A 14773-nucleotide genomic window follows, 5' to 3' on the forward strand; every position below is an offset into this window, starting at 1 on the left:
CAATTGTCCCGATACCCAAAAACTCCAACCCATCTAGCCTCAATGACTACCGCCCAGTAGCACTCACCCCCATCATCACTAAGTGCTTAGAGCAGCTGGTCCTAGCACACAAATCCTGTCTCCCCCCCCACCCTGGACCCCCACCAATTTGCATACCGCCAGAACAGGAGCACAGAGGATGCAGACTCCATCGCACTGCACTCTGTCCTCTCACACCTGGACAACAACAACACCTATGCCAGAATGCTGTTTATAGACTTCAGTTCAGCATTCAATCCAATCCTCCCCTCACAACTCATCAGGAAACTGACAGACCTGGGCATCAGTTCCCTCATGTGCAAATGGTTACTGGACTTCCTGACCAACCGCCCCCAACATGTCAGGCTGGATAACCACTGCTCATCTACCATCACGATGAACAAGGCTGTGTGATGAGCCCTTTCCTCTACTCCCTCTTCACCCACGACTGCAGACCTGCCGATGGTTCTAACACCATCATTAAGTTTGCAGACGACACCGCAGTGATTGGCCTCATCAGTGACAACGATGAGGCCGCCTACAGGGAGGAGGTGGATCGTCTGGCTGAGTGGTGCAACACAAACAACCTGCTGCTTAACACCGAGAAGACCAAGGAGCTCATCGTGGACTACAGGAGGAATGCTGACCCACATCCACCCATCCACATTAAGGGGACGGCTGTGGAGCATGTGAGCAGCTTCAAGTTCCTGGGTGTCCACATCTCCGAGGATCTCATCTGGACGACCAACTTCTCCAAGCTGGTCAAGAAGGCTCACCAGCGCCTCTTCTTCTTGAGGACTCTGAGGAAGAACCACCTGTCCTCAGACATTCTGGTGAACTTCTATCGCTGCACCATCGAGAGCATCCTGACCAACTGCATAACAGTCTGGTACGGGAACTGCTCTGCCTCGGACCGGAAGGCGTGGCAGAGGGTCGTGAAAACTTCCCAGCGCATCGCCGGAGCACCACTTCCTGCCATAAAGGACATCAACAGGAAGCGGTGTCTGAAAAGGGCTGGGAAAATCACCCATCACATGGACTCGTCACCCTCCTGCCCTCTGGGAGGCGCTACAGGAGCCTCCGGACTAAGACCACCAGGTACCGAAACAGCGGCTGTATCCCAATTCAGGGTCTGCAGCCTTAAAGGCTGCATTTTAAGGCCGATTACGTCACAGTGGCGCGCCGTAGGCTGTCCCAATTCAAAGGGTGCTCGAAATGCGGCCCTCAAATGCGTCCTTCATTTCCCTGAATTTTAAGGCTGTGGCGGTGTAGACTTCGTGGCCCAACATATCCCACAACTCATAGCGCGGCAGTTGGTGTGGATCATTTCGCCGCAGACGGCAGAAGCGGAGCGGCCGAAGAGTAAACTGTTAAAAGTAAGTACTGAATGGTATGTCACTTATTTCTGTGCAAATGTTTAATAATGAGGAGCATTAAAACATTGCTGTTGGCCACATGTCGACAAACTTATTTGCCATTAGCGATGTTTGTACGTTCAGGTTTTACTTACTTTTAAAGCCTTTAAAATATAATAATACAATAGTTGACTTTAATCTTACAGAGAATGAGATGATTTTGTGGATAATTAAAGTCAGGCATATATCCACAAACACAACAAGCTGAAAGTCAGTGATGCTGCTCGGTTTGCAGTCCTGAATATCACGGCACAAGCAGGAGTCACTGCACTGTTAATGTTAGCTATGTTATATTGCTGCCTCTGTTCGGTGGTGTCGAGCCAAACGGACTTCAACATGTGTTTGAACGAGCTGACAATCACAGGAGTCACACATGTGTCCACTGTACCAGCTGGGAACTCTTCTTGTTGAGCACTCGTAATAACACAAACACTAAATCCTCCTTCTCTTGTGCTGTCTTGTAGCAGTGTATACACCTGAGACTGTCACCTGTCTGTCTGTCCTGCACTCTCTCTTATTGTGTAATAAAAGTATGAACATGTATTTATAAGTTACACTTGTGTTTGAATCCTGCAGCTTATCACACATTTGATTTCCATGTGTGACAACTGCAAGTGTCCAGAGTGAGGACAGACTGAGGGACCCACTGCTGCACATCATCTGTGAGGCTTTGCACCCCTGATGATCCACCAGGACAAACTCAGCAGTGTGTGAGGAAGAGGAGGAGGAAGAGCCAGCAGCAGCTGACAGATGGAGAGAATAGACAGACTGTTCCCTGTTTGTGAAGGACTGCTAGAAAAGTTTAACATAACTAATTGTCTGTCCTGAATCAGTCTTATTAGGTAATGTTCAAATAATTTTATCATCCCAGTGTTTTCAGTGTGGGAGAAAGTACTCAGGGCCTTCAAGTTACACACTATGAAAGGCAGCAACAAGTAGGGATGGGTACCGGTGTCTGGTGCCATCATGGCACTGGTTCTGACATAAACGGTAGTAACCAGACCGAAAAGCAGCGCACATTTCGGTGCTTTTTTTTCCTGAGCTGTGATACACTTCTAGCCAATCATTTTACGTTTCCGAAGATATTAGGCGGGCCCAGGTACGTACGTTCTTTTAGAGCAGAGCTACAGATTAAAAATGTCCAAGGCGAAGCGGTCAAAAGTCTGGCTGTACTTCACAGCAAAATATGCAAACTCAGCAGCCTGCAACAAGTGCTTTAAGCTGATATTGTGATACTGTCAAAGGAGGTAACACCTCGAATCCGATGAAACACCTGGCGACGCATAGCGTTTTTTTTTTTTAAAGCCGAAAAATGCGCCGTATTTGATAGCTTGCTGCGAGACCTCACACCGAGCACATATACTGCGGGTGGGTTGCCTGTTATGCAACATCCCCCAAAAACACGAAGAGGAGAGTCCTGGCCCCTAGCCCTGCCAGTGTAGCAGAAATGATGACAGATGATGATGGCAGCAGCCGTTCGTCTCTGCGTGAGTAGCTTAATGTTGTTCGTGTGTAATTTACGTTGAGTAGGCTAACCACGTTATTACATTAATGCATGTAGGCTGAACTAGCAAACATCATCATAGCTACATGCGGCTGTCCTCTTGTTTGATGGCAGATACTCCCTTCACCCTGGCCAAAAAGGCTAAAAAGACCAAAGAAAAAGTGGAAAACAGTTAAACATGAGAGGTTTAGGACAAAGTTTGTGTTTTTTCCATTGTTTAAGCACTGCTTCCAGCCAAGAGTGATACCATATATGCCCCATAGCTGCAGAAAAGGCTAACATTGTTATCTTTTTACAAAAAACAGCTGAACATGAGAGGTTTTTCGACAAATTTTGTGTTCTCCATTCTTTAAGCAGCGGTTTAAGCACCGGCACCGTTTCAAAAGTACCGATTTGGCACCGGTATCGGATAAAACCTAAATGATACCCATCCCTAGCAACAAGTTTAATGTTCAGAAACCTAAAGTATGTATCAGCAGCAGAATGGAGCTAAAAATAAATCAAATCAAATCAAAATTTATTTATATTGCACATATTAAAACAACAGTGTTGACCATAGCACATGTGATGTGACAATAGAAGTGATTTGATTTGAGAGTTCAAACTCACTGCTGTAATAACTAATAATGATTAATATAATAACTATAATATTGGCCATATCATATTTACACTGACTTTAGTCTCATGAACAACATTAACTATTTGTTATTTACTAGCTAATCTTATATGACTGTTCAAGGCAAGGCAAGGCAAGTTTATTTGTATAGCACAATTCAACAACAAGGTGATTCAAAGTGCTTTACAGAGACATTAGAAACAAAAACAAATAAAAAGCATGATTTAAAATTGATTAAAACAAGCAAACAAAAACAAACAAACAAACAAAACAGTATATAAAATCAAAACAGATAAAATCAGAACAATAGATAAAATCAGTAGTTAAAATGTTAGTTTTGAAATTTAAGCTTAAAAGTGTGGATTTGGTGCTTTATTCAAATGCAGCTGAGAACAGGTGAGTCTTCAACCTGGATTTAAACAAACTGAGTGTTTCAGCTGATCTGAGGCTTTCTGGGAGTTTGTTCCAGATATAAGGAGCATAAAAGCTGAATGCAGCTTCTCCGTGTCTGGTTCTGACTCTGGGAACTGTTAACCCTTTAAAGCCAGTCAGAGCGGGCACGCTCTGTTTTGCGTAACTATTTTTAAATCCCGGTAGCTCTGCAACCACGTAAGCTAGCGCAATAATTTTTTTTGCATATGAAACTGGAGGAGTTGTACTTACATCTTATGCCATCAGCTTGTCCTAGGTTACAGTTTCCTTCCACATATAGCTTTGCAAAAACTGCATAAAAAGCGCTTGCAGCAACAAAAACACAATATTCCAGAAACACGCTTTGCCGATCCGATCAACTGTTCATAACACTTCCTACGTTGGAATAGACGTCAGCGCGAACTTTTGCATGTCCGCCATGACCTGCCCGAAACCGGAAGTGACGTCATTTTGCGGAAATTTGTAAATTTTGTAAATTTTTTGTAGTAAACTGTAAATTGTAAATATTGTAAAACTTTTCTTCTGTCATTTAATGGTCGGGCATTGTACAGCTACAAGCATTTCACCCCCATGTCATACTGTGTATGGTTGTGTGTGTGTGACAAATAAAATTTGAATTAGAATTTTGAATTAGAATTTGAAATGTAGTTTTTTTTTTACCATCAGGGCCTCATGAGCCTATTCTGGTGTTTTTAAAAGTTTTCTTTGACTTTATGCCTTTCTGTGTCGTTTCTGGGATGCTTAGGACTCATATTGCACTGCTGGAAATAGTTTATTTTGATGCATATGCTGCTTTTTTGCAAATTTGCAGTATAATATTTATTTTCGTTTTTCCTGCAGTATATAAAAATTGGTGTATTTCAAAAATAAAACTATGAAGACACTCAAAATAAATTTCCTGTGGTGGGAAACTATTCTGTGCAACTTTTTTGTATTTACAGTTTTGAGGGATAAGCCTCTTAAATTTCTCTAACTAGAAATATATGTTAAAAAAACAAAAGCGATTTTCAATTTTTTGGTAGTTTATTGCACTTTTTTGCAATTTATGTAATTACTATGCACTTAATGCAGACATATTATTAACATCTGGGCTATAATGGTTGTATTGATGTATAGCAACTTGAAATGCTCCCAAAAATGGCACTACAACATAAGCTCTGGCGGACTTGGTTCTTTGGTAGGTCTTAAAGGGTTAAAAGACTGGATCCAGATGACCTGAGGGATCTGGAAGGTTCATACTGGGTCAGGAGGTCACTGATGTATTTTGGTCCTAAACCATTCAGAGCTTTATAGACCAGCATCAGAACTTTAAAGTCTATCCTTTGACGGACAGGCAGCCAGTGTAAAGACCTCAGAGCTGGACTGATGTGGTCCACTTTTTTGGTCTTAGTGAGGACTCGAGCAGCAGAGTTCTGAATGAGCTGTAGTTGTCTGACTGATTTTTTAGGTAGACCTGTAAAGATGCTGTTACAGCAATCAAGCCTACTAAAGATGAATGCATGGACTAGTTTTTCCAGGTCCTGTTGAGACATCAGATCTTTTATCCTTGATATATTCTTGAGGTGATAGTAAGCTGATTTTGTTATTGTCTTAATGTGTTTTTCTAAGTTTAGGTCTGCATCCATCACTACACCCAAATTTCTCGCCTGGTTTGTGGTTTTTAGGTGTATAGATTGAAGTTCTCTGGTGACCTGTAATCGTTTTTCTTTGGCGCCAAAGACTATTACCTCAGTTTTGTTTTTGTTTAGCTGGAGAAAATTGTCGCACAACCAGTCATTAATTTCCTCAATGCATTTACCAAGAGCCTGTACAGGGCCTTGGTCTCCTGGTGACATTGTGATATATACTTGTGTGTCATCTGCATAGCTGTGGTAGTTTATTTTGTTGTTCTTTATAATCTGTGCCAGTGGGAGCATGTAAATGTTAAACAGAGGGGGTCCCAAGATGGAACCTTGGGGAACTCCACATGTGATACTTGTCTGCTCAGATGTGAAGTTACCTATTGATATAAAGTATTTCCTGTTTTCTAAGTATGTTTTGAACCAGTTTAGTACAGTTCCTGAAAGACCTGCCCAGTTCTCCAGTCGTTTGAGTAATATGTTGTGGTCAACTGTATCAAATGCTGCACTGAGATCCAGTAAAACTAAGACTGACATTTTTCCACTGTCTGTATCCGGTTGTTCAGTGATGACGCGACGAATCCTACTTCCGGGCCTAAAGTAGTCTGCGTTTAATATGGCTTTTGTGTTGTTAACATGTTTAATGTTAAGTATTTTCTTCTATTTGATCTCAAAAAGCTCCTAAAACAGTCAGTGATCACTGTTGACCTCCCTCGGCTTTTATTACCGCTAATCATTTATTTAAGCTCAGTTTTTAAAACCTTAGGATGTAACTACAGCCCAGCCCATGCAGCAGTATATGAATGACTAACCTCATATTCCATCCATCCATCCATCTTTATCCGCTTTATCCGAGGCCGGGTCGCAGGGGCAGCAGCCTAAGCAAGGAGGCCCAGACCTCCCTCTCCCCAGCCACCTCCTCCAGCTTATCCGGGGAAACACCAAGGCGTTCTCAGGCCAGCCGAGAGATATAATCTCTCCAGCGTGTCCTGGGTCTGCCCCGGGGCCTCCTCCCGGTGGGATATTACTGGAACACCTCACCCAGGAGGCGCCCAGGGGGCATCCTTGTCAGATGCCCGAACCACCTCAGGTGGCTCCTTTCGATGTGGAGCAGCAGCTGCTCTACTCTGAGCCCCTCCCGGATGGCCGAACTTCTCACCCAACTCTAAGGGAGAGGCCAGCCACCCTTCGGAGGAAGCTCATTTCTGCCGCTTGTATCCGCGATCTCGTTCTGTCGGTCACTACCCACAGCTCGTGGCCATAGGTGAGGGTAGGAACGTAGATCGACCGGTAAATTGAGAGCTTCGCTTTTACACTCAGCTCCCTCTTCACCACGATGGACCGGTGCAGCGTCTGCATTACTGCAGCTGCAGCCCCAATCCGTCTGTCGATCTCCGGCTCCCTTCTCCCATCACTCGCGAACAAGACCCCGAGATACTTGAACTCCTCCACTTGGGGCAGGAACTCATCCCAGACCCGGAGTAGGCACTCCACCCTTTTCTGGCTGAGAACCATGGCCTCAGATTTGGAGGTGCTGATCCTCATTCCCGCTGCTTCACACTCGGCTGCGAACCGTTCCAGTGCAAGCTGGAGGCCCTCACCCGTTGAAGCCAACAGAACCACATCATCCGCAAAAATCAGAGATGAGATTCTGAGGCCACCAAAGCGAAAGCCCTCCGCCACTTGGCTGCGCCTAGAAATCCTGTCCATTAAAAATTATGAACAGAACCGGAGACAAAGGGCAGCCCTGGCGGAGCCCATCACCCACCGGGAACGAGTCCGACATTTTGCCGGCAATGCGAACCAAGCTCTTACAACGGTTGTATAGGGATCGAATGGCCCGTAGCAATGGGCCAGACACCCCATACTCCCGCAACACCTCCCACAGGACACCCCGAGGGACACGGTCGAATGCCTTCTCCAAGTCCTGGTTGGGCAAACTCCCATGCACCCTCAATTATCCTCGAGAGGATAAAGAGCTGGTCCAGTGTTCCGCGACCAGGACGAAAACCGCATTGTTCCTCTTGTATCCGAGATTCGACTAGCGGACAAACTCTCCTTTCCAGCACCCTGGCATAGACTTTCCCAGGGAGGCTGAGGAGTGTGATCCCCCTGTAGTTGGAACACACCCTCCGGTCCCCCTTCTTAAAGATGGGGAACACCACCCCGGTCTGCCAGTCCACAGGTACTGCCCCTGATCTCCACGCAACATTGCAGAGGCGTGTCAACCAGGACAGCCCTACAACGTCCAGAGCCTTCAGGAACTCGGGGCGGACCTCATCAACACCAGGGGCTCTGCCACCAAGGAGTTGTTTAACTGCCTCAGTGACCTCGCCCCCGGAAATTGGCGGGTCATTCCCCTCATCCCCAGACTCTGCTTCCTCCTCGGAAGACGTGTCAGTGGGATTAAGGAGGTCCTCGAAGTATTCCTTCCACCGCCTGACAATTTTCTCAGTCGACGTCAGCAGCGCTCCGCCAGCACTATACACAGTGCAGGTAGAGCACCGCTTTCCCCTCCTGAGATGCCTGACGGTTTGCCAGAATCTCTTCGAGGCAGTCCGAAAGTCTTTTTCCATGGCCTCTCCGAACTCCTCCCACACCCGAGTTTTTGCTTCAGCCACTGCCCGAGCCGCATTCCGCTTGGCCTGTCGATACCTGTCGGCTGCCTCCGGAGTCCCACAGGCTAACCAAGCCCGATAGGACTCCTTCTTCAGCCTGGTGGCTCCCTTCACCTCTGGTGTCCACCATTTGGTTCGGGGATTACCACTACGGCAGGCACCAACCACCTTGCGGCCGCAGCTCAATGCAGCAGCTTCGGCAATGGAGACGCTGAACATGGTCCATTCGGACTCAATGTCCCCAGTCTCCCTCGGAATGCTGTTGAAGCTCTGCCGGAGGTGTGCGTTGAAGATCTCGCGGACTGGGGCCTTTGCTAGACATTCCCAGCACACCCTCACTACGCGTTTAGGTGCACCAGGTCTGTCCAGCGTCCTCCCCCGCCACCTGATCCAACTCACCACCAGGTGGTGATCAGTTGACAGCTCAGTCCCTCTCTTTACCCGAGTGTCCAGAACATATGGTCGCAGGTCTGGTGATACGATTACAAAATCGATCATCGACCTACGGCCTAGAGCGTCCTGGTGCCACGTGCACTTATGGACACTCTTATGTTCGAACAGGGTGTTCGTTATGGCCAAAATGTGATTAGCACAGAAGTCCAATAACAAAGCACTGCTCGGGTTCAGATCAGGGCCGTATCCGGGTGGCGGCCAGGAGCACAGGTCCTGGCGGACTGACCCCCGGCTGCCAAGACTGGCAATAGGGATCTAACCTCATATTATGGATGGATTATCTCAGTTGTTCTCCTGGCTGAAGCTTGGTCCTTTTACAGCATCCTGCCATGCGATTACATTTGTTCCTGACCACTGAGAACGCTCACGTTAACTTTTATCGAGTGGAAAAAAAGTTAGCTTGTTTATATCATGCTAACATAGCTGTGTTGCTAGCGGTCACGTAACACATCATTATATACCAGCTAGCCCAACTTCAGTAACCCTACAAATGTCACTGCTGTTTAATTTTCTGTCTTCATTTATGTTGGAAGTGATAACAGAGCTGTACGTTTTAATTTGTTTCCAAAACCCCACAGTCAGGAGATGCTATATTGTATTTAGATAGAAGCTAGCAAGGTAACTCCCTGCTAACTTCTAACTCCGTTAAATGTCATAAATTCCGTTTTCATGGATGCCTGGATGTTAAACTCAATTGTTACACCTGGTAGAGCAGAACGCTGATCATTTTATTAAAGATGAAAGACTTTAGACAGTTTTTCAACTCTCAGTAATGCCATAGTGATCGTTTGATATATGGCCCTGCAGCGAAGTTTAGGTCCAGACACGGCTAGTGACGTCAGACTGAACAACCGGATTCAGACATATGTCATTGAACACTTTGGTCAGAGCAGTTTCAGTGCTGTGGTTCTGTCTAAAACCTGACTGGAAGGCATCATCGCAGTTATTCTGTTTTCAGAAGTAATTGAGCTGTTGAGAAACTGCTTTTTCAATGATCTTACTTAAAAATGGGAGATTTGAGATCGGCCTGTAGTTGTTCATTTGTGTCTTGTCAAGATTGTCCTTTTTCAGTATAGGTTTTATTACAGCAGTTTTTAGTGGTTCCGGAAACATACCTGACATTAAAGAAAAGTTGACAATCTGTAACAGGTCTGACTCTAAAGTCTTTGAGACCTTTTTGAAATAACTTGTTGGCAGGACATCTAAACAGCAAGAGGAGTTCAGTTGACCTAAGATGTCCTCCAGGTCTTTGCTGTTAATAGGGTGAAACTGTTTTATGGTGTTTAAACAGTTTTTCGGTGGGCACAGTACATATTCTGGATCTGCTGTTGATGTACCAATTGATTGTCTAATCTTTTGGATTTTTTCTTTGAAGAATTTGGCAAAGTCATTGCAGGCCATGGTTGAATGAAGTTCAGCTGCCACTGGCACAGGAGGGTTTGTTAGCCTGTCAACTGTAGAAAATAAGTCCCGAGCATTATGGCTGTTTTTGGTGATGATGTCAGAGAAGTAGGACCTTCTTGCACTCCCCAGTTGTAAATTATAATTGTAAAGTTTTTCTTTATAGATGTCATAGTGAACCTGGAGGTTTTTTCTCCATCTGCGCTCAGCTTTCCTACACTCTCTTTTTTCATTTTTCACTAGTGTGGAGTTTCTCCATGGAGACTTTTTCCTTCCAGAGATAACCTTCACCTTAATGGGAGCAATTGTATCCATTACATTTAACATTTTTGCATTGAAGCTATTGACGAGCTCATTGACTGAACCTCTGGACAGGTCAGGTGTTAATGGGAAGACCTGGTTAAAGATCACACTACTGTATTCAGTTATACACCGTTTTGTGATCACTGCTGTTGATATATTTGTGTGGCCTGAAATTTTACTTTCAAAGAAAACACAGTGATGATCAGACAGGCCCACATCAGACACAGTAATGTTTGAAATGCTCAGGCCCTTGGAGATCAGTAGGTCAAGAGTGTGTCCTCTATTATGTGTGGCCTCTGTTACATGCTGAGTCAGCCCAAAGTTGCCCAGAGTGTTACTCAGGTCTTTAGTCCCTTTGTCCTGAGGGTTGTCCACATGGATGTTAAAATCCCCAACAATAATTACACAGTTGAAATTAACACAGATCACAGACAGCAGTTCACTGAGGTCATTAAAAAAGTCTGTGCAGTATTTGGGAGGCCTGTAAACATTAAGAAACACAACTTTGGATGGGGCCTTCAGCTGTAAAGCCACATATTCAAAAGACTGAAAACTTCCAGGAGATAGCTGCTTACATTGAAATGATTCATTAAATAAGACAGCAACCCCTCCTCCTCTCCTGCTCACCCTGGCCTCACTGATAAAACTGTAGTTAGGAGGGGTCGTCTCGATGAGAACAGCTCCACTGTTACTTTGGTCCAACCAAGTTTCAGTTAAAAACATAAAATCAAGGCTGTGCTCAGTGATTAAATCATTACCGTAATTGTAAAAAGTAGCGGCTATAAGCCGCTACTTTTTGCACAAGCTTTGAACCCTGCGGCTTTTAGTCAGGTGCGGCTTTTCTATGGATTGTCCATGATTTTTGTCATATCATAAGACAATTTGTTTTGTTTGTTCTGCTGTTGTACGGCACGTACACGTTGCAGAGGTGTGGACTCGAGTCACATGACTTGGACTCGAGTCAGACTCGAGTCATTAATTTTATGACTTTAGACTTGACTTGAAAAAATGTTCTAAGACTTGTGACTTGACTTGGACTTTTACACCAATGACTTAGGACTTGAATTGGACTTGAACCGGTTTACTTGAAAAGACTTGATATTTTACCCCAAATATAAAATTTAACATGCATATTATATAGAGATTGAAAATGTGACGTCATTCACGGGTAGAACCGCAAAGGATTCTGGGAACTCGTGGCAAGCGGTACTAGCGCACGCAGGCTTTCAATTAAAATCAGTTATACAGCGATAAAAAGAAACACAAAAATGTCAAGAAGCTGTTGTATTATTAACTGCAATAGCCGGTCGCATGACAGCCACGGGAAGCCGACGGGTAAAGAGATCGGTTGTTATCGGATTACGTCGCTGAAGAGAAATTGTTCGAGCCATGTTTCCGAAGAAACAAGGAGGCGACTGGATTGCAGCCATTCAAAGACCAAATATAACGTCCCAGAACACTCCAGCTCACAGGTTAGTCTGCTCCAAGCATTTCCACAAAGGTCAGTCTGCTGTTGTAGTTAATACGTCATTTTTCTTAACATAATTGGTGATATAGGTTACAAGCAAGTCTGGCGCTGAACAGAAATTGTCGCGCTATGCTCCTTTGTTTATTGTGCATAAATAGTGAATTGTCCTGACACAATATTGCGTTTCGCTTCTGTTATTATGGTACATTGACAAAAACATATACTTTTATCCACAGGATAAAACAGTTGTTTTGTATCACTAATTGCCCAGTACGATTACAGCATACAATATTATTGTCACTGCTACATTTCTGTGATGCTACCAGAAATTATTTCCACTGCTAATTAATTACCATTGAGCTCAAAGGTCCTATTAATAAACGGTTAACGAATGTGTATTTATGACGACGATTTGTGAGACTGGTAAACTTATGATACGTACGATGGTCTTTACTTTCTACACGGTGCATTTCAAGGTCCTGCACCCATCCGTCGGTAAACTGTACCTGGGCTTGTTGCAGTGACCGGAAGTTACTAAACTTCATGAGTGTATGCACTCACTCCAAGAAGCGTATAATTATAAATATGCATATAAATATGCTACGATGAGATAGCTGACTTCATCTAACTAGCAAATGTTTTCCAGGCTACGTTGGTGATGCAGTTTTTTTTTTAAATGATATTTTTTAAAAAATATCATTTATTTATGTATGATATTTTTGTCATGCGATTTTAAAGCCAGTCCTACAACCGCATCCAAGAACAACATGCAGCTTATCTCAGAACTGTCGGTGAAAATTATTCTTGGAGCTAGGTTTAATTGAGCTGCATTTTAAAGAGGTGCAATTTCACAATTTGTGTATATTTTCTAAGTTCACTATTTTGTCATGTGTTGAGAAAAACACAGATTTAAAAATTACATGGTCTAATATTTACATTTAGCATAAAACTGCAACATGCTTTTTTTCGTTTTTTTTTTTTAAAGACTCGAAAGGACTTGAAATTCAAAATTTCAGACTTGTGACTTTACTTGGACTTTTACACCAGTGACTTGAGACTCGACTCTGACTTGCCTGACATTACTTGAGACTTGACTTGAGACTTGAGGATAAAGACTTGAGACTTACTTGAGACTTGCAAAACAATGACTTGGTCCCACCTCTGCTACGTTGCCTGGCGGAAGGATCGGGGTTCAAGAGTGGTATGTTAGTCACATGTCCGTCCGCCAGGCAACGTAGTGCCGTACGAAGTAGCGTGAAAAACAAACTTCAAAGTAGCGCTACGCGTTCAGCGGGAGGCGTGGATGATGAGCGGCGATAAACTTGTGAAAAGCAAGTTATGCCCAACTCCACCGGTGGATTCTGACAGCGTGGAAAAGTGTGAAAACATCCGCGATCACCACCAGATTTTGAAGGGCTGGACTGCTGCATGATGGAGAGGAGGACACCGACACTGACAATGAGGATTTCTTTGGTTTTGAAAGTGACAACGAAGGAGAGAAGCGGAGAGTGGATGACGAAGCCATCCTGAGCCTGTTTGTATCCGACACTGGAGAAGAGGACTTTGGTGGTTTTAGTGCGCAGGAAGAAGAGAAAGATGGTGGTGAATGACTGACTTTTCTTCTTGTTAAAGCTGTGTCACTGCACCTGAGCCTAAAAGGTAGGCCGAATCTATTTTTCTGGTGTGCTGTAGGTTACTGTTATGTACTACATGTGCAAATATGTACCCATAACTTGTTTTTCAAAATATTAATAAAAGGGGTGTGTCTCCAAACAGCCATCTCTTTTCTGACAATTCCCTTTGTGCATATTCTCTGACATATGATAAGTCAACATCGAAACACCTGCGGCTTTTGGTCAGGTGCGGCTAATGTATGTACAAAACAGGATTTTCCCCTGATTTTAGCTTGTGCGGCTAATATTCAGGTGCGCTTTGTAGTCCGGGAAATACGGTAATTAAAAATGTTTTCCCAGCTAAAGATCTAACATTTAATAAAGCCAACTTAAGTGTTTTAGAGGCATTACTTGTCCCCTCGGTTTTGGGAGCAGTCTGTGGCACACAAGGTATGTTTACTATATTTAAAGATCTTTTAGAGTGCAGCTCTCTGTGTTTTGACCAGGCCACATGTCTCCTGTCACCTAAAAGTACAGAAATTTTAAAACCTTCTAGTAAACAGGGTCCCAGCTTCTTCCACTGCCATAATCCTCGCAGCCCAGACCCTCCACACATCACACATCAGACTGTGGAGACAGAGCATGAAGGTGGTAAAGAGGAACTAAGGGGGGCGAGGCTGGGCAATGTGACTTCGATTGCTCTGTTGAGGGTGGGGCTCGATGGCGAACCTTTAGCTGCTCTGGTGGGGGGTTTATGGGGGACAAAAAGGGATTGGGCCGGGGGGTAGATCTGAGCCCAGCATTGACCCGCTCCATCAATTCCTCAGTGAATTTCAGGTGTGGGCAGGAGGGAGAAAGGGAGGAGGAGGAGGGTGATGGGGGTGATGGCCTGTCAGGGGTTTGGGGAACTGGGGAAGATCGTGGTCCCTGGTCCTGGTCCTGGTCCTGGTCGTCTGTGTTGTTGAAAGAGTTGGAGGCAAATAGGGACCCCTCTTCTTGCCTCAGATGCCTCTCCTTTCTGAGGCTCTTCCCGGGTGGGGGCAGATGGAGCTCCTCCTCAAGGTTTCTGCTGGGCTTTGTCTGTTCTTGGAGTACTGTTTGTTCCTCTTTATGAGATAACTCCTCGTTTATCTCAGCCTTGGCACCAAGCACAGATGGATGACGTATGGAATAAAACAAGTTGGAGGTGAACAGTTTCACCCCTGACTTGTTAAAATTAAATCCATTTGCTTTAAACAGATGCCTGCGTTCCCAAAAAATATTAAAGGGTTATTAAAGGCTGCGTACTTTAAGGCTGCAGACCCTGAATTGGG

This window comes from Astatotilapia calliptera, chromosome 22, assembly GCF_900246225.1.
Source record: "Astatotilapia calliptera chromosome 22, fAstCal1.2, whole genome shotgun sequence".
Taxonomy (NCBI): domain Eukaryota; kingdom Metazoa; phylum Chordata; class Actinopteri; order Cichliformes; family Cichlidae; genus Astatotilapia; species Astatotilapia calliptera.